We start from the raw sequence: 10,570 nt of genomic DNA on the forward strand, positions 1-10,570 counted from the left end.
CCCCCCCCAACAACATCAAAAGTCCAATTTAATGAGCGATAACTACATATTATCATCTTTGCTCTAATTTCAACCAAACTTCGCCCGAGTGAAATTCAAGAAAGGGAACAAACTTCTCAGAAAAAGAAAATCAAATTACGTGTTCGAGATTTATCAAGTTTTGAAAATTTTCAACCAAAATTGTCTAAAACACAAAACTTTACAACTTCTTAAAACCTACCATAATGTGTATTTCTCACTGAGGACGAACTCTTCCATATTCTCGAAAAGGACTTGCACGCAATACCAAAGCTTACTAAAAAAAACGCTAATTCAATCCACGAGGCAACGTTGCGCTGACTACTTAAATGCTAATGGTGGCCACACGTGTTTTTTAAGCCTCTCATATTCTCATGGGTACATTTTGGTTAGTGTGATTTTTGAAAAGTGGGGGTCACCTCATTGAGCGCCTTAAATATACACGTAAGCAATAGCATTGTCGAATTCACACCGTGCAAAGCTTTAACAGAATGAATCAAGTTTTCTGCCTACCTATGCCGCGTATTATGTTGCGGTCAAAGTTCTGTTTCAACTGCTTACCTTTACCGCAGACCCTAAATGCTTTTCCCTAGAACCATAAGACTTAAGGTTTGATATTACAAATAACTTGGGCTACCGGTCATAAAAATGTGTAGAATTGCATCGCGCGGCTCTCAAATTCGGATAGCCAGAGGGCCTAAATGTATGAAAACGCTCTGTACTTTAGTTGTTGCAGCTTATCTTAGTTTAATGTGGAAATAAGAGTAATATGTAACCCCATACCAGGCCTTTGTTGAGTCCCAAGGATAGATGGATCGTGAACTGGAGAGGGTACTTTGTGAGTTGAGAAAATCGTAGTAAGAAAGACAGGCATAATAATATAATAACAATCACAAATAAAAAGAGAGCTCAAACAGCAGGGTAGAAAGTAATGTGCCTAAATTCTAATGATTTAGTTCTGAATTTTAGTTGGGTCACAAATTTCCATCTTTACAGTCTTAAATTAAGCGTGGACGAGAGATAATAAAACACATTTTCTTCAATCTTATGCAAGGGCATTGAGAGCAAAATACTGTCATTTTATGCATATAGTTGTCATCGGTACTTAACGACCAGTGTTATTAACATCAATAAAAATAAAACATGTATTATCACATTTACAGAAGCAAAACGCCCCCCCCCCAAAAAAAACAACAACAAACAAACAAAACAAACAAAAACGCCCGTGATCATTGGTTTGAAAACAGATTGACATTATCTTTATGAAACGTTTTCTCCCATCAACGTGCTGTAATGAAGTGGCCTGAGATTTGTATCAAATGTCTCCATTGTAGATAATAAAAATATTATTAAGTTGTTCAAATGTGAGAAACCACACGAAAGAAAAAGTATGCATGGATCTTAGTCTGTAATTATCACCATCATCGTAATCATCATCATCATCATCATCATCATCATCATCATCATCATCATCATCATCATTGTATAAAGAAGGTATTAAAACAGTTAAGACCTTGTTGTATTTCCAAAAATATATATTTTTCACATTTCAACGTTTCGCCAATAAGGCTTCATCAGGAACATAGTATTTGAGAAAAAAATAAAGGAGTGATGACGCCACAGCAACAAAGTGTTCACTATAAGTTACGTATTATAGTGATTTGGACAATATCGGAAATATCTTCATCATCATCATCATATACACAGGCTATAAAAACTAAAGTGAGTACATAAATGTCTGAATATTTAAAGGAGCGGTGAGTACAAATCTCCGGAGAGAGGGGAACACTAAAGCCAGAAGTGGTAGAGAGAGAGAGGAGGGGGGGGGGATGGGGGTGGAAAGGTGCGTGGAAGTAAGGAATATAATAACAGAAGGGTGCGGTGAACACAAATCGGAAAGGCCAGAAAAAGAGAAACACTAGGGCCAGAGGTGGCAGAGAGAGAGGGAAAGGAAAAGAGGGAGAGAGAGAGAGAGAGAGAGAGAGAGAGAGAGAGAGAGAGAGAGAGAGAGAGAGAGAGAGAGAGAGAGAGGGGGGGGGGACATATGCATGGAGGTAAGGAATATAATAACGGAAGGGTGCGGTGAACACAATCAATGAGTCGAAAAGGCTAAAGGAGGGGAAACACGAAGGCGAAAAGTGGAGAGAGAGATAGATAAATAGAGAGAGAGAGAGAGAGAGAGAGAGAGAGAGAGAGAGAGAGAGAGAGAGAGAGAGAGAGAGAGAGAGAGAGAGAGAGAACTAGTACGTGGAGGTAAGGAATATAACAGAAAGGCAGGGCCAAAGGGAGGGGGTTGCAGGAACATAAGGGGTGATTAGTACGTTACGTTGTAAATTTTAGGTCCTTAAAATGGGGCTCGTCGATGTTAAGGCCAGTGAGAATTTTGTGAGACTCTTTGGTTAAGTTTTTCTTTAGTTGGATATTGGACTATTTCAATACCCTGAAGCTGCAAATCGGAGGTACCATTGTGACCAGGACTGTTGAAATGTTGGCCAACTGGTGTGCTGGAGTTTTTCTGGACTGAATACCTATGGTTATTAAACCTAGCTCTTAGTGTGGGGGTAGTTTGACCTACATATTGAGCTGGACAGACTTTACAGGATATGAGGTAGATTACATTTTTGGTTTCACAAGTGATGTTGTGGGAAAGTTTTCTTTTAAAGTGGGGGCCTTCTACAAAGTTGGTTACTTTCATGTAGGCACATGTTTTGCATCTAGGTTTTTGACAAGGATAATTTTGAGGCGGGGAACATGGGTTTACCGGAAGTGAGGACGTGGGTGTTACTGCTCTAGTGCGAATGAGGAGGTTGCCAAGATTAGGAGGCTGACGAAGTGCAATCAGAGGAGGGTCGGGGAAGCAGGCTTTTATTTTGTCTGATTTTTCCAAGATGCTTTTTTTTTGGCTGTGGATTTTATGTACCTTAGGTAGTTTTTGGTGATGAGTAGTGACGAAAAATGGTCTTTTCTGTTTTGGCTTTAGGGGTACCCACTGTGAAGAAGGTTGACTGTGAATTCCTCTATCCGTTGTTTAAAAGAATTTTCACGGGAGCAAATGCGGCGTAGTCTAAGGGCACCACTATAGACCACAGAACGGAATATATGTTTAGGATGGTTTGAAGAAGGTGGGAGGTAACGATTAGAGTCGGTAGGTTTTTTGTACAGGTCTGTCTCAATTTGGTTATCTGCAATGAGAAGGGACATGTCCAGGAAAGAAGTGGACTTATCTGGGCTGGAATAAGTAAATTTGATGTAGTGGTGCACCTTGTTCAGATCAGTGAGAAATTGTTGGGTTGTTTCAGAGCAACCATTGTGCAAGGCGATAATGTCAAACACATGTTTGAATGTTCAGGAACAATGGCAATTCGAACGGAGTTATTTGGACGAGTGGAGGTTCCGCTAAGCATATTGACAATGGAGCCGAAAAAGTGGAGGCTCTCGCTCGAATATTGTCTGTGGAGCCGAACAAGAGCCTTAAGGAAACAAAAAAAATCATCATCATCATCATCATCATCATCATCATCATCATCATCATCATCATCATCATCATCATCATCATCATCATCATCATCATCATCATCATCATCATCATCATCATCATCATCAATATCATCATCATCAGTTTCATCAGCAGTGGCAGCACGTGCACATTAAAAACTCTGTTAAACAAGTGAATGATTTGCTTTTTAAAAAAAGGAAGAAAAAACAACAACAAACAAACAGAAAAGACACTTTGAGATATCAAGTAAGAGTAAACTACGGAATAAGCATGCACAAATGAATTATTGACACTGCCCTAATGGGAAGGATGGACCTGCTAAGACGGAACCAACTTATCAACATCAGGTTTCAGATTGGTCAGTAGCAGACGCAAATCGCTACGCTTCGTCAGCAACCTTGTCACTGCACTGAATCCCCTTTCTACTAGATAGGAGGCGGGAAAAGAGATGAAGAACAACTTGATCTTTTCCCACTTGGAGGAATATTTGTCTTGCACAACAGTTTTTAATCAGAATGACTGGTACGGCTTTTTGAACTATGGTTTGATTTCAAAGTCACATTTCATCGTCAGAAGCTCTTCTTCAATTGCTACGTGCAAGTTATCATCTGTTTTAGTGTTCAATGGGTCCAGTATCCTGTATGGAGTTTCCAATAAAAAAATATCAGGAGGCTAAACCTTGTCTTCATATCAGCATGCACATTTCTGAGGTGGTTGCTATATTATATATATTTGTAGCTCCTCGTCAGAAACGCGCCATTCTTTCAGTGTCTTCGTCAAGCAAGGAAACTGAGAAATTTTCTTCTGCCAATGTTTTGGCGGATCATTTCCAATTTCGACAAGAATGACGAAAGCCTTGATCAGGTTGGTGTCATCCCCCTGCAGCTGAAAGTTGAACTGGTTGAACTTTGTGAAAAGATCTGAGAGGAGCGCAATTTTGTTCTTGTGTTCTTTCAGTTTATTGCAGAGATCACTGTCTGTTTCTTGAAAAAAACAAACCCTCCAGCACTGAGTCAAACAGGCAGAACAATAATCGTGTTCAACAGTTTCCTTTCGAGAACCACCAGACTTCAGTTTGCAAAAGTAAGCTTTGAAAGTACTCGTCATTTTCAGTGCACAGCTGTTCAAATAGTCTCGAGTTCAAAACGTGGACTTTGATCTTGTTCACACACTTGATGGCAATGGCCAGTGTGTCATGCAGACTTTCATTCAGGTTGTTTTTGCCACCAAATTCTGTCTATGAATGACACAGTAGACAGTAAATACTCCATGGACTATTTTCTTCAAGAGGTTCATAAATCCACGTTTCCGACCTGCATCGACGGTGCCCTATCCGTTGCACAGGCTACTGTATTGGCCAGAGGGATCTGTTTCTCTTCGAAAAATTCTTGGACCACTTTGAAAATGGACTCGCCTTTGGTATCTGTTTCCAACATTTTCGCAAATAACAATTCTTGCATTATTTCCCCACCTTCTATGAACTGATATCCAGTTAAAGGCTAAATACCCGTCCTTTCAGCATTTTGCACAGTGATTCCTCAAAATTTGCTGACATCTCATCAATACGTCTTTGAACGGTATTGTCACTTAGTGGGAGAACTTTCAACACAGGCTCTGGGGCACGTTGCAGGACTGCGCTGACCACCTCTCTTATCGCTGGCAATATGAGGTCCTCACCAATAGCATGGTGTTTGCCTGCCTGTGTAATTAGCTGAGATAAATTATATGTGCTGCAAACATCGGTTTAACTGATTTTCATATCTGAAAATTGATCTTTAGAGTTTTGAAGTATGTCAGATCTTTGTTAGATTTGTCGTGATGAATCTTCTTTAAAAAAGGGATTTGCGGGCTGGGAAAGAAAGTTCTTAGTTATAAGTAGTATTGTAAAAAAAATTTTTAGTTGTGCTTTTGTTTTTTATGTAGCTTTTTTTCCTTTATCTTGTTTTATGCTGCATGTCATGAAAATTTCACACCGCCCCCTAAGCGCCCACCAGCGCCCCCCTCCCCCCCAAATCGCCCAGTTTCGCCGCAGCGCCCCCAAAACTCTCTCCACCGCCCCCCCCCCTGGGGGCGGTAGCGCCCACTTGGAAAAACAATGCTGTAGAGGATAGTCATGGTAGGTGACACCATACGGTGTAAATGATACGTGAACGCATCAGGAAACTGAGACAGCCGGTTGTCATATTGTGAACTAGAGTGGGAAATCTAGATGGGAGATATAAAATAGAAGCAGGTTAGGGATGGTGGAACAGGGAAGGAGATAGAAGAAGAGATACCATTGGAGAAGGCCAAGGACTAATAATACTCTTGTATGCTCATGAGCTTCTCGGTAAGGACTATAGTAGGGAAAAGACAGGGGAGAAGTTGTAGTTGTAAAATCACACACTAATGCAACTTACTCCAAACCGCGTAAACCTAAAGGCTCAGATACCGAATGATGTTTCAGAAATATGATAACAAAAAGGTGCAGTGTAGACAATCTGCAGTCGTGTACCTAACTGAAAAAAATGTGCCAGAAAGACGGAAAGTGAGAAAGATAAATTATTTTGTTAAATAAATTAAAACAATAAAGACGAACACATTTTAAATCAGTGTGCAACCTCTTAAATGCTAGTTAAACATTGTTCCGCTTGTAGAAGTTGGATTGTACCAGATTGTACTAGTAATACTAAAGATGAAGCGAACGTAAGGTTCTCGCCAGTTAGGGCGACTGTAGGGGCTTTCATGGAAGAACATTCTGATTGTGTGTTTGTATAATATGTAGGCCTTTCTAGGCCCATACTTTCTGTGACAGCTTGGAAACTCGTCAGTTTTATATGAAATCCTAGCCAGGAAAGTAATGGTAGACAATGGCGAACCTGTTACGATACACCTTTGTACGGTACTATAAATATTCTGTATGAACATCTGACTGCACTTTATGCAAGCAATGTGTATTAAATCCTTTACGTACGATCACAACGTAAAGTCTGTTATTCTATTTTAAATCTTATCGCTATTCTGTGTGGAGCCTTTATGTTAGTCTATACGAAGTGTTGTCATTGTTATAACCGAAGTCTTGTATTTACACTTCACCATCACATCATCGCTGCCATTCCTTCTCCTTCACCTATCCTGTAGACTGGATGTCCGTCGGGGTGCTTTTGAAGATTTGGCCACCAGTTTCCTCCACCCCTTCCGGTCTTCAGCTTTCCTGAGCGTGTTTTTGAGTTCTAGGCTTGTCCATTCCTTGATGTTGTCCTTCCAGCTCTTCTTCGGTCTGCCTCTGCCTGCCGCCATTCAATATTGTAGAATGTCAAAATTTCGGAAAAAATCAAAAACAAGTGTGTTGTAGATTTTGGTGAGATGTATTTATTGGTCTGAGTCTATAAATCCTCTTTTTAAAATAGTGACAGACTAAGACGAATTAAACAATTTATTAAGATATTTTGATGAGATTCATAATTAATTTAGTTATCCGAGTCTAATGCCTCTTCTTTAAAAAAAAGTGACGGATTTTGACGAATTAAAAAGAATATATATTAAGAGAAAGTCCTGCTGAAAATACAGCAGTGTTTTGTCCTTTTGCTGCCCTTGACAACTTCATATTTTGACATAAGACAATTATTTGAATGACGGCGACAACCGCCCCTTCCCCACCCACATTAAGTTTGGTTATGGCGTTGGAAGTGTTAAATGAACTCGCCGTCTATTTTTTTTTTGGGGGGGGGGGATGTTTTTTGTGTTCGTTTTGTTCGTTTTATTTATTTATTTACTTATTATTTTTTTTACAACAAACATAGGCCGAGTAGAATGAAATATTGTCACACTGTTAATGTTTGTCAAGAATCAAAACTGAATTGGTTTATAATGGGATCTCAAAAGATCAGATTATGTTTACATTGTGGAGAATGGTGTCTCTTAATTAAATCAGGACCAGAACTTGCGGCTGGACATTTTTATCCTATATGCCCCAGAAGTTCTCCGTAATTTAAAACGTGATGCTGTTAGGCGGTTCGGATACTGTTTGCCTACTCTATTACTGGTTTTGAAGAATCAGCAGTAATTCGCTCAACGAACATACTCGTCCTAGCTAAATGAAGACTGAAACGCAGATGATCAGCATTTAATGTGATCCCCCCCCCCCCTCTCTCTCTCTCTCTCTCTCTCTCTCTCTTTCTCGAACGTTCCTCGGTCATATTTATACTTTGTTTTGTTTTGTTGTTTTAACGGTCTTTCTCGAACGTTCCTCGGTCATATTTATACTTTGTTTTGTTTTGTTGTTTTGTTATAAATATGACTGTATGATCGGAGAATTAATTTGTGTGTGTGCATGCATGAATTTCAATGTGTGCCCGACAATAGCTTAATCTTGAAAAAAAAATGAAATTGGCAGGCAGACCTCTTGGTTGATAAAAATTATTCGTTCCACAAAGAAAAACCAAATTTTTTACTTTCACAAATATTCGACCTCGATAGCAAAGTTTTAAACATCTGTGCCTCAGCCACCAGCAAGCCCATGCTGGGTATTACAACAGACCACGCATAACGTTGAGATGAGACCATTATTTGAACTTTGCATTATTGTTAAAAAATACAGCATGTAATTTCAGTTGTGGCTACTTGTAATGACATTCATGACGTTTACAAACATTACAGGGTTTTTTTTTTTCTTCTTTGGCTGTGGGCAAGAAGAGGCTAAAACTATTATTATGCCTGTCCGTGTGTATGTATGTGTGTGTGAGTGTGTGTGTGTGTGTGTGTGTGTGTGTGTGTGTGTGTGTGTGTGTGTGTGTGTGTGTGTGTGTGTTTGTGTGAGTGTATGTGTGTGTGTGTGTGTGTGTGTGTGTGTGTGTGTGTGTGTGTGTGTGTGTATTTTGTTTTAGTAGAGGTTTTATGGCGCTCGCAACTGCATAAGGTCATGTGAGCGCCAGAAGATTAGAGGTGTTACAAGAGAGTAACAAACATAAAAAAGGAAGGAGGGGAGAAGGACGATAGATGTATGTTTGATAGAAAAGAAGAAGCAAACCACACCAGAGCACCTGCCAACCACCCACGTGCGTGTGTGTGGAGAGAGAGAGAGAGAAAAAAAAGAGAGAGAGAGAGAGAGAGAGAGAGAGAGAGAGAGAGAGAGAGAGAGAGAGAGAGAGAGAGAGAGAGAGAGAGAGAGAGAGAGAGAGAGAGAGAGAGAGAGAGAGAGAGAGAGAGAGAGAGAGAGCGCATTTCTCCTTCCTTCTTTATTTTTTTTACCTTTTGAGATTACACAATCATACCTATTCTACCAAACTGATGCCTTTTTAATTAAATTTTAAGTGAATTTGAATAAAATCATTTACTCGTCTTTTCCGCCACGTATATGCCACTGATTTCATTGATAACAATTTCTTGAATAAGAATGGGAAGTTGTATTACAATAGTGACGAAATATTCTCAGGTGCACTAGGCCTATTGCAAAGATTACGTTGTACTTTGGGCCACATTTTAATTTGATTTATTTATAGATTATGGACTTTGGTTTCTTGAAAAAGTCAAGAGACCGTAAGTGTTCTCGAGGTTTATTCAGGTTTTGAAATAATGGGTGCGAACAGGAACTCTTTACAATACAATGTATCATAGTATGTATTTTATCTATCTATCTGTCTATCTATCTATCTATCTATCTATCTGTCTGTCTGTCTGTCTGTCTGTCTGTCTGTCTGTCTGTCTGTCTGTCTATTTCTCACCCATTGTCAAGAAGAACACCGGGCGTCTTAGACAGGTGGGCGTCTTATACGGTGTTATAATGAGTCATAATGTAAAATATTACGCAAGCTAGGAAATTTGAAGTGACCGTTTGTACAGGTGGTTGTCTAATACGTGACGGTTAGAGCAGGATCGACTGTATTATATATACATTATACCGGTATATTTTTCATATTTAGGTAATAATAGTAAATAGAGGGTCGCTCGATGAAGACTCTTAATCTATTATACATTTTTATAGACTATAATATTTAGGCTACTCTGTTTACTATTAGACCCCGTCGGCATCAAAGTACGTTCTATTTTGACTCATCGTAACTTCAGCAACCAGTGTCACGTGCACCTGTGTTGTTCAAATCTCGTCTCTCAGTTTGTTAGTGGGTAAAAAGTAAGGGCAGGGTTCACTATGCAGTGTGCACTGTGCAGTTAACGACAGATCGAGCAAGGACAGAGCATCGTTACAGAGATACTGCCGCTTTGTTCTGATAATGATATTGCGTGTTTTGGGTGATAATACATTAGCGTATCAATTAATTGTCAGATGAAATTTGAGACAGCGACCACGACGGATATTTTTTTACTTCTTCCCGTGACACAAGGTAGGTCCTAGTTTTGTAATGAATCCACCGTGCTCTGCCTTGCTTCACAGGGCGCGCCAATAATTCAGGATTATGGTGTGGATGGCCAAGGTTTACTTTTCAGAGGGGCTTTTTTGAACTCGTGTTGTTTGACAGTTTTTAGAAGGGCTCTCTACCCACTTTGCTGGATCCTCTCGGAGTGGAACTTAATATTTACAGGTCTTCTGTTAGATGACCTTACTACTTACTTTACTGTAACAGTCTCCTGCAGTATATTATTTTACCATGCCATACTATACATGCGTTAGATAATAATACAATACAGTAATATACCAGCGTTAGATGATCATACTGTACCATACTATACCTGCATTAGATGATCATACTATACCATACTATACCTGTATTAGATGATCATACTATGCCATATTATACTTGCGTGAGATGACCTACAGTACCTTCATTAAGTGACAATACCATACCTATAGATGACTTTACTAAAACTAGCTATACCTAGATGACCTTACTATAGGCCCACCTACATATTATGTCAAGATGACTAGATGACCTTACAATTACATATAAAGGCATATATATTATCTAGATGACTTTACAATAGGCCTTCCTGAGTTAGATAGCCATGCTATACACCCTTCTACCTAGTTAATACTAACGTAGCTGCTTTCCGCTTCACTGACCTGCAAGCCTTTCTGTAAACTCTTTCACATTCCGTTCACCCCCGCCCCCCCCAATCAAA

At 39.5% G+C, this 10,570-nt stretch overlaps 1 protein-coding gene across 1 annotated transcript in view; it reads left to right on the top strand.

Moving 5' to 3' along the window:
- LOC101862408 (peroxisomal membrane protein 4) overlaps positions 1-10,570 on the top strand; it is a 35,021-nt gene that overhangs the window by 11,250 nt on the left and 13,201 nt on the right. The gene's annotated exons all lie outside the window — the stretch shown is intronic.

This window comes from Aplysia californica, unplaced genomic scaffold (assembly GCF_000002075.1).
Source record: "Aplysia californica isolate F4 #8 unplaced genomic scaffold, AplCal3.0 scaffold00134, whole genome shotgun sequence".
In the NCBI taxonomy this organism is placed as follows: domain Eukaryota; kingdom Metazoa; phylum Mollusca; class Gastropoda; order Aplysiida; family Aplysiidae; genus Aplysia; species Aplysia californica.